The following is a 14109-nucleotide window of genomic DNA, read 5'->3' as shown; positions in this document are numbered from 1 at the left end:
CACCCAGCCTTGTGGGACTGAGCAATTGCTAGATTCTTTCCATTCACAGCGAGCCATTGACCTGCAGCCTGTGAGTTATTCCAATAGATTCCCTTTTACTTCTATATATAGAGAGAGATTCAATCCATAAATTCTGTGACTCTAGAGAACTCTGACAAGACAATCGTCAGGACATCTTGCTTCACTTGCACAGTGAGGTTGGATGATTATGATGGAAACTGTAAATTCATCTTATGTTCATGGAGAGGGTGTCCACCATCTTGTTTTACTCAAACATGGTTCCAATACTCCTCCGGCTTCACGGCTTCCTGTGAAACCTCTTAATGACTTTCAGAGGTGTTGGAAATGTTCTTTTATTCCATTTGGCAAAACTCTTCTCTAAGAAGAAGTTTCTTCTCAAAAGCCAATTCCATCTGTGCTTCCTTCTAGAAGACAGGCCTGTCTTCTTTGAGACAGGTTCTGTGTTTTAAATTTTAAATTACAGATAGGTCCAGTGTCCCAGGCCTGTAATCCCAGCTGCTCAGAAGGCTAGGACAGAGGGATTCCAAGTTCAGGTCTTGCTTAGGCTACAGCATCAGTTCAAGGATGGGCCAGGCAACTTATTAAGACCTTGTGTCAAAATAGAAAACCATAACAATTACAGTAGTAATGATATTAACTGTAGGTTTAGAAATATAACCCAGTTTCTGCATGTAAGAGCAGTTCTCAGTAACTCAATCTTAATTAAATAGTTGATTACAAATTTTCATGACTGAAATTAGATCAACAGAGAGCAGAGCACATGGTGTTTCTCAGGGGTAGTGTTTGGTTTGGTTTGGTTTTAACACAAAATCTCAGTACATAGCTCCAACTGGCCTGGAACTAACTCCCAGGAATCCACTTGCTTCTGCCTTCCAAGTGTTTCGATGCTTTGTTTTGGGTTCTTGTTGCTGTTGTTGTTTGAGACAGGGTTTCTCTGTGTAACAGTCCTAGCTGTCCTGAACTTTTATAGACCAGGCTGGCCGCAAACTCATAGAGATCCACCTGCCTCCGTCTGCTTCCCCAGTGCTGGAATTAAAAGCATGAGTAAGTACCTAATGAGCCATTAAACTTGAGGAACAATTCGATTTTTATAGTAAAACTTTCTTCGCAACCAATCAGCAATTTCTGTGATGTCAGCAGAGAGTGTCTTGTGATAACAGTGAATGACCATCATCTCCACGGCAACTCATAGCATCTGGAAATTCCCAGCTGCGTGGGAAATGCAGCCTGGTTTGGTAAAACAAGGAAACGGTCATAGTTGGACTGCAGAGCACAACTCACAGGTGAGCTGAACCTCGCCAAGGCGCATTTCTCCCTTCGGTGTTTCGGGTGTTTTCTAGTGAACACGTGACTGTTGCATCCAGTCTTCCTTGAAGTTGCTCCTTTTTTTCACGAGTCAAAGCAAAATGACAGGCTTATTCCTGCTATGAAAGAGACACCCTGCTGGACTGCCCAGAAGGCTGTCACAAGCATCCAAATAAACACAATAAAAATGTAAAAGATGTCCCCAAGGAAAACAGACGAGTCAGGTGTGGAGGGCATCATCTTGGCTCTGCCCTCTGAGAACTGGGCAGACATGAGATGCGACAGCCACACCCCCTGTTGGAGGATACACTGACATCTGAAATCACCATGTTCGCAGAGAATAACCAAGTTTAACCAGGTGTGGCAGCACACAGCTTTAATCCCAGCACTCAAGAGGCAGAGGCAGGTGGATCTCTGTGAGTTCAAGGCCAGTCTGGACCTCACAGTGAAAACTGTTCAAAAAAAAATAATAAAGTAAATAAATAAAACAATACTTGGTCAGTTTTTTTCCTTGTGAGTCCCTCTGGTGGCGTGGCTGTCTAATTCCTGTGTGTGCTAATAGATAGTTCCCTTCCTCTTCAAGGTTATAGCTGTGACCTATATTTTGCTACTTTTTTACGAAAACTCTCTTCAGTTTCATTAGCTTCACTTTAATGCATAATCCATACTAGAAGTTCCTTTTCCCCTGTAAGCTGCATACATAATCATCCTCTATGTGATATTCTGATAGTATGCCTATATAATTTCTATTGGTTTTCCACCTATTCATTTATCCCAGACACATAGTTTTGCTAATTTATAGGCTTAGAATGAATTTTCTAGATTCTTTGCTTTGGCTCCTTTTTCAGAAAACATTTTCTTTCTTTTTGACAGAAGAGGGCCTATGAGACAAGGTCTCATGATGTAGCCAAGGCTAGCCTAAGATTTACTAGGTAGCCTATGCTGGCCCAAGATTTATCATGTAGTCAATGATGCCTCCTTGCTCCTCTTGCCTTCCCCTCTAGGTGCTGGATTTACGCACATGAGCTGCCAGGGTTTACACACGTGAGCCACCTGGGTTTACACACGTGAGCCGCCAGGCCCTGCTCCTTATGGTTTCTGTCATGTTTTTTTTTTTTCAGATGTGAAGCATAGGGTAGAAGATGCTGAGATAAAGGAAGCGATTTAAGAGTAGAAGATGGAGCTGTTGGGACTGAGTAGGTGCTGATGAGGCCCAGAGCAATGTGGAGTCCCTAAAGGAGGATGGTCCTCTGACTCATCTCTCAGACCTTGGAGATGGACTTGTCCTTGGTACCAGACTATGCATCAGAAAACTAGAGCAAGAGAATGCAGGTGAGGAGTCCCACAGAGACAGGACTTGAGCGTCTTCCACGGCACATACACCATTTGTTTAGTCTTTGCTCCCAGAAACCCAGGGGTGCTGCATTCATCCCTAATCCCGCCACTTGGAGACCAGCAGGGACTGTGACAAGAGCCTGTCTCAAGATAATGGCCAAAAAGAAAGATTTGCCCAAGTAAATGCTAGGTTTTGAAGAGAATTTGAAACTGTAAGATTTTCCTGTTCTGCTGATTTCTCCTAAATCTGGTTGTTTTTTTTTTTTGTTTTTTTTTTTTTTTTGCTTCACACTGCCCCCCACAGAAACCTTGCCTCCCACCAACTTTTGTGAAGTGTCATGTATTCTTTTTACTAAACTTGAATCTAGATTCAAAGAAACCTTTGATTTCAAAATTGAGAAGTTTCAGTTTGGTTTCATCTTTAGGCTTGGTGGGTTATAGGAACTCAAAACAAAAAGGAAGCCCTCAATATTGCCAACCTCCATGTTTAGGACAGATGGGTTGTAACACCTGCTCTTCACTCTAAAGGAGATCTCCATCCTCTCACCTGACCTGAACAGGGCTGAGATCAGCGCGGTATCCCTACTTCAGTATTCACAAGAACCAAAAGGGAAGAACTCGTCGTTTTCCCATGTAAAGGCTTGGGAGGGTCACCCCTAAATATACTGCATTATGGCCGCACTTGGCCAGCATTTGCAACTCTAGGTAGCCATTACCATGAACAAGATGAGCACCAATCAGGTTCTTAGGACTGGTGCCTCAACAGCCAAAATGTTATGGCAGTCGGTAATGTGATAGTGCAAGCCAGAACAAAAAGAAGGTCAAGCCCAAAAAAGTTCAAAAAGAAGGCAGCCCTCAGCCTTCCTGCATTTTATGTAGCTGCACACTTGAAAGGCCAGTGCCACTGCTAAACAAGATGGAGTCCTGGTCACTTACTGACACCCATCTGATTTCCCAGAGATGTCTTGACATCCCTAAGTGTTGTCCTCAGGAGCTGCTGACAATGTCAGCGTCATGAGGGAAGCAGAGCAGATTCCTCTGAGGCCGAAACAGGTCTGGTTAGAGCAACCACAGACAGCACCAACCAAGATGTGGTCTCAAACTCAATCCCAAAACACACGGAAAACCATCCCACAGAACTAACCAGCAGAATCAACAATAGGAACTAAAGTCATATATTAAAAAGAAAAAGAAGCCAGGTGGTGGTGGCACAAGCCTTTAATCCCAGCACTCAGGAGGCAGAGGCAGGAGGATTTCTGTGAGTTCAAGGCCAGCCTAGTCTACAGGTTAAGTTCCCAGGACAGCCAAGGCTACACAGAGAAACTCCCCCCCCCATATATATATATATATATATATATATATATATATATATATATATTAAAAAAGAAACAGAATATAAGAGGAAAACTCAGCTCTACAGATACATAAGCAAAACATTTGTAATGGGACTTTTTTCCATTCTTTCAAGATAAGGGCTCATGTACCCCAGGCTAGCCTCCCATTTGCTATGCAGTCAAGGCTAACCCTGAGCTTCTAATCCTCCCACCTCCACACATACGCACACCCAGTTTTATTTGGTGCTGAAGAAGGAGCACCGAGATTCACACACACTAGGGAAGACTCCACCAACTCCAGCCACATCCCCAGTCCACGGAGAGGGAGAGGTGCGTGATCTGAGCTGCAGTTTCGTTGCTCTTTTCTTCCTCAGTGTCACCCACCACTAGCCTGAGCACGAAGGGACAGAGTTTAAATGAAATTTCTTTTTGTAACTTAACAAATGAAATGCAGGACAATATAACTTTGGAAGTTCAGAATCAGAGACTCCTAGTGCCCCCTCTGCCTCTGTCAGATCCGGAAACATCCCCACGCCACTCCAACCCCTGTCCAAGCCACTCCAATGGAACTGTCCCTCTGAGGTAGCGTTCTCTGCTTTCTGCATGGTTCTGACTATAGAGACATCTTTCAGGGCTGATAATTCAATAGAGAACTATTCATCCTGCAAGCACGAGGACCTGAGTTTGATCATTACAACACAGTTCAAAGTCAGGGGCTGTGGCGTCCATTTGTGTCTTAGCACTAGAGAGGCAGACCTTGGCGCTCCACTCGCTAGCCAGTCAGCCTAGGCTAATCAAGAGTCCCAGGTCCCAATCAGAAAACTTGTCTCAAAAAGCAAGGTGGGTGGCTCTTGAGGAAAGACAGCTAACCTTGCCTCTGTACACACGTGTTTACACACACATGTGCGTGCAAACACACACACACAGAACCTGACAGGTAGCGTACTGAAAAGAATCCACAATTCAAAGCCCAGTCTGCCTGCTGATTCTGCTACCCTCAGATGTGTGAGCTTAGATAAGTCACTTCACTTCTCCGGCCTCTGTTCCCTCCCTCATAAGTGTCAACCTAAGTACCACCAGAGCTCTGGACTTTTGGGACGTCCCAGCATAGAGGAAGTGCTGGGGACCTCGGCTCCCAGACTGTACATTTCTGATGGTATCACTGTCTCTCCTCATCTGTGTGAACCTCCAATTTGCCAGTCCCTTCTGAAAACTGGATTCTTAGTATAAACCTGTACATCATGTGTTCCTACCTGTTCTCGGTCTGAATCTGTACGTCATGTATTCTGACCTGTTCTCAGTATGAACCTGTATGTCATGTGTTCTGACCTGTATGTTACAGAACATATGCGCGAAGTCACTTAGAATCAGCACTGGTTCTGTTTCTTCTGCTGTGTCCAAAAGGTTTATCTGAACAGACAGCCTTCAATCTTGGATGACAACTTGAGAATTATTTTCTTTTTCTTTCTTATTATTACTTTTTATGTGCATGTTGTTCTGCCTGCAGGAGGGTGTCAGGTACCCTGGGACTGGAGTTACAGGCATGTAACATGTGAGCTGCCCTGTGGGTGCTGGAAGAGCAGCCAGTGTTCCTCACCCTGAGCCATCTCTCCAATCCCTTCTTGGTTTTTCATATGACTGAATTAAATTTATATTAAGAATTCTTGTGCTATTGGGTGGCAAAGAATTCGTCTGAATAAAATCAAATTAAGCTTTCTTTAGTTACTTTAGAATTCTGGAGCCATAACCCACAGGGCTCAGAGCCAGAGTTATGGGGACGGAATAGGGGATAGGGTGTTGTTTTCCGGGAGTGTTCTGCACCATTGCGTACTTGGGTCGCCTGCTCCTTCCAGTCTTTACTGAGAGTTTACTGATGGGCCAAGGCTGCATCCCTCCACTCCACCATGCCATCCTCATCAAGGCCCCTATAGCAGCCCTGGTTACGTAAACCAAGAACTTGTCTGCTGCATCCTCCGAGCCATTGAAAACTGGGCTGTGCTTTGGATCCTAAGATGACCTGCTGCTGTGAAGTCATGCAAGAACACAAAAGCTCCTTCTGGGTCGTACCACTGACAAGGTAGGCTTCCCCAGCAGGCCCAGGGAGCATTATCTCTTCATTCCCAGCCCTTGGACTCCTTTCTGCTCTCTCATCCCCAAGCTTACCCAACATCCTCCTGCTCTTGACCAATGCCCTTTAACCGAGGAAGTCACCCCGGCCCCTCTGAGTCCCTCAGTCCTTCAGGACAAGAAAATGCATTCACCTGTGGTTTCACCCATCATAAAGGCTTCAAAATAGGCCTAGGCTTCGCTGAAAACTTGAACACACTTAAACACTACTTCCGCCTATGAGCCCCTTTCCTTGGGGAGGTTATAGAGTGTAAGCTGGATATTAAAAGAAGCAAAAGAAGAGCCAGCAGGGTGGTTTGGTGGCCAAAGCAGGTGCTACCAAGCCAGACAACCTCAGATCAGTCTCCAGGATGCACATGGCTAAAAGGAGAGCGAGAACCTGACCCCACAAGTTGTTCGACTTCCGCACTCACCACACACTAAATAAACGGGACTGAAAGTTAAGGAGAAAATTGTGGTCACAAAAATAGAAGAAAAAAGGTATCATAACTATAAATTAACTTGAATCAACTCTACTATGGTCAAATAAAATTTATTTTCTTAATGACTACTGTTAGGGCACAAAGTGACGAAAGAGATGTGGGGTTCATGACGACGAAAGAGATGTGGGGTTCATGACGACGAAAGAGATGTGGGGTGCATGACGACGAAAGAGATGTGGGGTGCATGACGACGAAAGAGATGTGGGGTTCATGACGACGAAAGAGATGTGGGGTGCATGACGACGAAAGAGATGTGGGGTTCATGACGACGAAAGAGATGTGGGGTTCATGACGACGAAAGAGATATGGGCCTTATCTCTTCCCTCGATGCCGCCTTGTCCTCTCTAGTTCACCTTCTCCTTCATTTCCTGGGCACCGAGAGGACCACATTCCTGTAAGCTTTCTGCCTGCCCTGCAGTCTCAGGCCCTTTCCACCCTTAACACTTTCTGAAACAAATCTAACCGTGTTCTTTTGCTAAAAACATGCACCATTCAAAACTGATTTCAGGAGGCCAGGGAGATGGCGCAGTGATTAAGAGCACTTGTTCTTGCAGAGAACTGGCATTAGACTCCCAGCACCACCCGGTGGCTCACAATCATCTGTAATGCTAGTCCCAGAGGACCTGACACCTGATTCTGAACTCCAAGGGCACCAGGCACACACAAAGTACTTGGATATACAAGCAGGCTAAACACCATAGACATCATTTGTCTTATTTTAAAAAGAAAACTTTCTCCAGGATAAAATGTGAAACCCAGTGTAGCGTGTGAAAGCAACAATTCCTTCGGTTCTGGAAACAGTTCTGTTGCGTGTCTTTCATGGTCTCAGTTTTACAAAGAAAGAAAGGAAGGCTCAGCAGTCTGAAGCCACCATGACTGAAACCACAATCTGGGGGAACTTGGATTCAAGTTTGGCTTTCTGGTCTTTAGATCCATTGGTGTTAATATTAATTTTCTAGTCTCACTAGTGAAGCTTTCATCTCGCATGATGGATCACTCTGGAGCAAGACTACAGCTCTTGTCCCTATCGTTATCAACACCACCACAGCAAGCAGCAACACTGTGTCCTGATTTGTTCCTACTGTAGAGAAGGAAGGCGAGGACACCTGCCTGGCTGGCCAAATCTGTGAGTCAACTGAGCCTTCACTTCCCACTGGGGACAAAATGCAGGCCATATTACCCTCACTCACAGCACACGGTACGCAAAGACTTGAAGACAAAGTCTAAGTGACCACCTCCTGGTCATGCACCACGTCCTAAGAAAGTACAGCAGGAATCTCGGCCTCGTGAGTGCTCTGTCCACAGAGCATACCCGTCTACAGCAAATATGCGCACACACACACACACACACACATACAATAGGAGGCATATCTGCAGCAAACACACACACACACCATAGGAGGCACATCCGGCAGCAAACACACCAAAACCCTGTGATAATTTCTCCAGACGTAACAGGCAACTTCACATGTCTGAACATTTTAAAATACAACAGCTAATCCCATCTCTAGATGTCTGGAACTGAACGGTGTTCACAGGCTGACCTCCGAAACACCAGGAGCACCTGTGAGGTAGACTTCACTTGAGAGCTTCGGTATCTAGTTAGAGGAACGGCACTTGGACTTGATGGCTTTTTCTTATCTTTCTTAAACCCAAGACTCTTTCCAGCCCTTTTAGCCCATGAGCTCTTCATATAAACTTGAAAATTTTTCCTGACAGTATTTCCTCTGTGGCAACTGCCACCCTGAGCAGTGAGCTTTGTATGTATAGAGAATAAGCTCAATATCCTGTGTGTTAAAAACACAGAGAAACCCATACAGAGCATTTTGCCTTTGAGAATATTTTAAGCAAAAATTATTTTACTTCCAAAAGACAAAAATACTTCAGGTTTTTTTTTTGCTTTGTTTTACATTCATATTGACTTCTGTCCATATTCCATCTAGGTTCTCCCAGCTATTAAATTTGGGCTGTTAAACCAACTATATACATTCTGTTGTGTTTTTTCTTGTTTTGGTTTTGAGTGAGAGTCTTGTGTATCTTAAGTTGTCTTTGAACTCCCTATGTGACCAAGCGCACCTGACACTCCTGAAATAGTTACATTCAATGTGGGGCTATAAATGGACTATAACTATTTAAATATTTAAAGTCTTATCCAAAAATGCCTTCAATACCAGCCCTTGGAAGAGGCAGAGGAATCACTGTGAACTCATGGTCCATCTGCTCTATACAATAGGTTCCAGGTCAGCCAGGATTGCATAGTAAGACCTTGTCTCCAAAAAACAACAATAAAATAAAATAAAACAGTGACAGAAAACTCTCACCTAAATAAAAGGAAAGATATACCGTGGTCTTAAATAGGAAGACAGCGCAGTTACAATTCCCTGAACGTGAATTACACCTTCAATACAGCTGTAATAGAAACACCCTCAAAATATTAATAACTATCAACAAACTGGTTTAAAACCAGAGTACTAAAGGTACTTGATTGTAGAGCCTATCACAAAGCTACAGTAAATACTGAATGGATTCAAGGCCTAAATATAGAGCCCTAAACCAAAAGACTGCTAGAAGAAAACAGGAAAAAAGCTTGTTGACAGCAGTCTGCATGAATGTCATAGAAACATGCAGATGACGAAAGCATCGATAGGCACGTAAACTCTCATTGAACTGAAAAACTCCTCCACAAGCAAAGGAAATAACCAGATGAAAAAAGACAGCATAAAGAAGAAATCCGCAAACCATAGAGCTCATGAGAGGTTGACATCCAACATGTATCAAGAACACAGAGAAGTCAACAGGAAAAAATTAATCTAATTTAAATGGATAAAACATCTGCATAGTTATAAGAAGGATCGTGGAGGAAGGAGGATGAGAGAAGAGGAAGAAGAGGAGCAGAAGGGGTGAGGAAGAAAAGAGGATAAGGAAGTCACCATGCAAATGGCCAACAGGAAGATGAGCAAATGCTCGGCTTCAGTAATCATCTGGGAGGCACCAGTTAAAACCACAGCGTTCTATCACCTCACACTTGCTAGAAAGGCTATTACTATAAAGGATAAGATATAACTCCCAGAGAGGGTGTGGAAAACAGACAACTCTTGTAAATTAGCGCTGCCACATGGAAACAGCATAAATTCTTTTTAAAACTAACAAATTAAAACTATTCTCCAATCTAATGCTGCTGTTACTAGGTGTACAAATGAAGAAAATGAAGTCAATGGGTCAAAGAGATAGCAGCTCTCCCGCGTTAATTGCAACATAATTTATAGCAGGCCAGACTGCAGTCCACCTATGTGGTCATCAGTGAATAAGCAGGTGACAAAAAATAAGTGGGTGACATGCTTACACAACAATATCCAGCCTCAGAAAAACAATGGAACTGCATTTGCACCAACTGGAAAATCTAGAGGTCATTACGTTAAGCGAAAGAAGCCAAGGTCAGAAAGGTAAATGCCTATAATTGCATTTTCTTATGCAGGGAATCACCAATAGCTGCTGATCTCATAGAGGCAGAGTGGAATGGTGGTTACCAAAGCCTGTGGCAGTGTCTGGGGAGCTGTCAGTCAAATGATGTAAAACTTTAGTTACATAGAATAAATTTAAAATACCTGTTGTAGAACACAGCTACCACAATTTGGTATGGAAAATCCCTCTGTATATGTGTTACTTTTATTGGTTAATAAATAAGTCTGTTTTAGCCAGTGGCTTAGCAGATTAGGGTAAAGTGGGAGTTCCAAGCAGACAGAGGAGGAGGAGAGTAAGCAGAGTCAGACAGAAGTCATGTAGCTACTATAAAAGACAGATACCTCCAACGGAGCCAGCTTAAACTTTGTCAGTAGGCCCCGACCTCGTGGTGATGGACCGATTAATGGAGATGGGTTAGTTTAGGGAATAAGAGCTAGCTAGAAATACACATGAGCTATTGGCCAAACAGTGTTATAGTTTCTGTGTGGTTATTTTGAGTCTAATCAGCCAGGAATGAATGAGCGGCCTCCACCAACAAAAATTGATTACCATCACTACATAGTGTATCCTTGAAAATTGCTAAAAGTAAGGACTTGAGAGATGGCTCAGCCATCAACAACTCTACTCTTGCAATGGACCCAAAGTTGGTTCTCAGCACCCACATGAGACCTGCACTCCCATGCACATATCTCCACACAGACACACTGACATATACACAATTTAAAGTAATAAAAAGAAAAAAATCAGGCTTGGTAGCACATGCCTTTAATCCTAGGACTCAGAGGCAGGTGGATCTCTATGAGTTCAAGATCTAATCTATATAGGGAGTTCAGGAGAAGCAGGGTTACACAGTGAGAACCTGTCTCAAAAAAAAAGGAAGGAAGGAGAGAAGGAAGAGAAGAAAGGAAGGAGAGAGAGAGGGGGGAAAAGAAGAAGGGATAGAGGAAAGGAGGGAGGGAGAGAGGGAACGAAGGAAAGAAGAAAGGATGGGAGAAAAAAGAAAAGAAAGGCGGGAAAACATTCAAGTATTTTTACAAGAAATGATTAATTAATATTAATTTCTGGGTTAATTAACTCCATTTAGCCATTATAAATAGTATTATATCTTTCAAAATATTTTATATACAAAACACATAATTCATCAACATAAAATAAGTTACTTTAGAAGAACAATAATAAGGAGCTGGAGTATTGACTTAGATTTCTGTCCTGCCTGGTCCTGCAGTTGTTCAGTCCCAAAGAAACACACAGAGGCCTATATTAATTATAAACGGTTGACCTATTAGCTCAGGCTTTCTTATAAACTAATTCTTACATCTTACAGTAATCCATAATTCTTGTCTGTATAAGCCACATGGCTTGGTACCTTTATCAGGGAGGTGATCTCATCTTGCTTCCTCTGTGTCTGGGTGACAACTGCAGACTGGAACTTTCTTCTTCCCAGAATTCTCCTGTTCTAGTCATCCCACCTATACTCCCTGCCTGGCTACTGGACAATGAGGGTTTTATTAAACTAATACTACAGATACAGACCATTGTTCCATAGCACTTCCCCACTTTGTTTCAAAACAAGAACTCTAAATCTAATCTCCTTTGTTTAGCTTTCTTCCTGACCATTATCCATAGTAACTTGTAACCAACACTCTAAATAAAGACAAACATCCATAATCCATTTTGGGGAATGTGGATGTAGTTTTCTAGGCTACTTCCTACTGATTGGGGCACTGATAATCTTATTGGGACCTAAAGAAAATTTAGAATTATGTTCAAGTCCTGACTGGAATATTCTGTGAGACTTGATCATCTCAGTCAGCAGTCTTGAGGCTGTTCTGGATGTAGAACTCAGAGGAAATGCCAACAGAAAGCCTCTGAAATGTTGGATAATCAGGGCCATCCACTGCTGAGATTTTTCAGGTGTTCTTCCTTGATCAAACTTGATTTTTCTTAACGTAGAATGGATTCACAGCTTCTCATTTCCTGTGGAAACAAAAGCAAAACCTCTTCTCAAAAGTAACATATCTTTTGACTTAAATTTTGAAGTCAAGGCATTTTCAAAATATATGTTGGATTAATTCAGCAGCATTTATAATCAAATGTCTTTTAGCAGCTGCTGCTCTTTCCTCAGCCATCAAACAATTCAATGACAACACAATAACATACAGTATCCAGACTCTCTGTGTAGTTTCCATCTTTACATGGCTTTATTTTAAACTCTATTTCTTTTATTTTTAATTTTAACTTTTGGTTCTTTTGAGACAGGATTTCTCTTTGGCTGTCCTGGAACTCACTCTGTAGACCAGGCTGTCCTTGAACTCACAGAGATCTGCCTTCCTCTGCCTCCCAAGTGCTGGGGATTAAAGGTGTGTGCTACCACACCCAACTACTCTCTTGCTTTTTTTTTTAAGAACTTTATCCTTTTCCTTTTCTCTCCCAAGCCTACATATATTTTTAAACACACTGTAAGTCGTTTAAGGTTTCCTTCATCTGAACCCATCTTTACTGTATATCTCTCTTTTTCTGATCACATGAGTCTTTAATTGGCTAAGCGATACAGCTAAGATTAAAGCTGTGGCTTTGATGGCTGGATCCACTCCATTCCTTAGCTTTCTGCGAATCTAGCTTCATGGCAGAGGTACTAACAGGAGCCATGTTTATTGCCACAACTCTGTGGAGTTTCAAGGTCCCTGCCACCACCAAGAAGCATGCTGTCAGCTATTCATAAACATCATTTAAGTGTTTTGTGGCAGGGTGTCTTAAAAGAACTGCAAGGTTTTTGCAGCTAAAGTTGAGTCAGGAAGCCTCTCTTAATGGAGACACACTTGCTTCTAGCAAACAGAGCCCACCTGAGAAAATGCTGCTACCAAGAATCCATGCTTTGCTCTGTTCTTTTGTGTCTAGAATTACTTCCCAAGTTTTCTCAGGTTTTAAGTGGATTTAGTTGTCCACGTTGGCACCATTTGTTGACAGAGGTTTCTGTCCCACCTGGTCCCACAGTCGTTCCATTACAAAGAAACACACAAAAGTCTACATTAATCATTAACTGGTTGGCCTAGTAGCTCAGGCTTCTTATTAATTCTTATATCCTACATTAACCCATAATTCTTGTCTGTATTAGCCATGTGGCTTGGTACCTTTTATCAATGAGCATTCTCATTTTGCTTCCTCTGTGTCTGGCTTCCTCTGTGATGACTGCAGACTGGGCCTTTCCTCTTCCCAGAATTCTTCTGTTGTGGTCACCCTGCCTATATCCTGCCTAGCTACTGGCCAATCAGCATTTTATTAAAACATTAAAACTGACAAACCTTTACAGGGTACAAGACCATTGTCCTACAGTGCTAGAGGTATGACTTGGTGGTTTACAGTTCTTCCTTCTCTTCCAGAGGACCTAAGTTCAGTTCCCAGCACCCACATCAAGCAGCTGACAGCCACCTGGAACTCCAACCTTAATATAACACTGTTTCCTGGTCTCCAAAGGCATCCTGAAATATACTGCAACACACACATACACACACACACACACACACACAAATAAATGTAAATAAATATTCAACTCAAACCCCATGGTATCAGTTTTCTAAGAACAGAGATTTTTGTTGCCTTCATCCATCTTAAATACCCAGGGACTTGCATGTGGTAGGAAGTCAGAACATTTCAATGGTTGGACACCATTAATATCTCGAGTGTTTTCTCTAAGAACGTGAGAGAATATTACATCTGAAGAACTGAGGTTTTGTGCCATGTGTGGTCAGAGGACAAAGAAGAGGCTCAGATCTCCAAGAAGCCACAACTAGGGGCTGGAGAGAGGACTCGGTGGTTAAGAGCAATGGCTGCTCTTGCAAAAAACCTGGGTTTAGTTGCCAGCACCCACATGGTGGCTCACAACCCTCTGTAACCCCAGTTTCAGGGAATTTCAACTTCTTTTTCTGGCTTCTGCAGGCACCAAGCACTGGTGTGGCACATAAACATACATGTGGGCAAAACACTCATACATATATAATAAAATTAAAAATAAATCATAAAAGATGTAAGTCTAGTTGGTAGTA

Source organism: Microtus pennsylvanicus, chromosome 3, assembly GCF_037038515.1.
Source record: "Microtus pennsylvanicus isolate mMicPen1 chromosome 3, mMicPen1.hap1, whole genome shotgun sequence".
In the NCBI taxonomy this organism is placed as follows: domain Eukaryota; kingdom Metazoa; phylum Chordata; class Mammalia; order Rodentia; family Cricetidae; genus Microtus; species Microtus pennsylvanicus.
Note: the sequence above shows the minus strand (reverse complement) of the source record.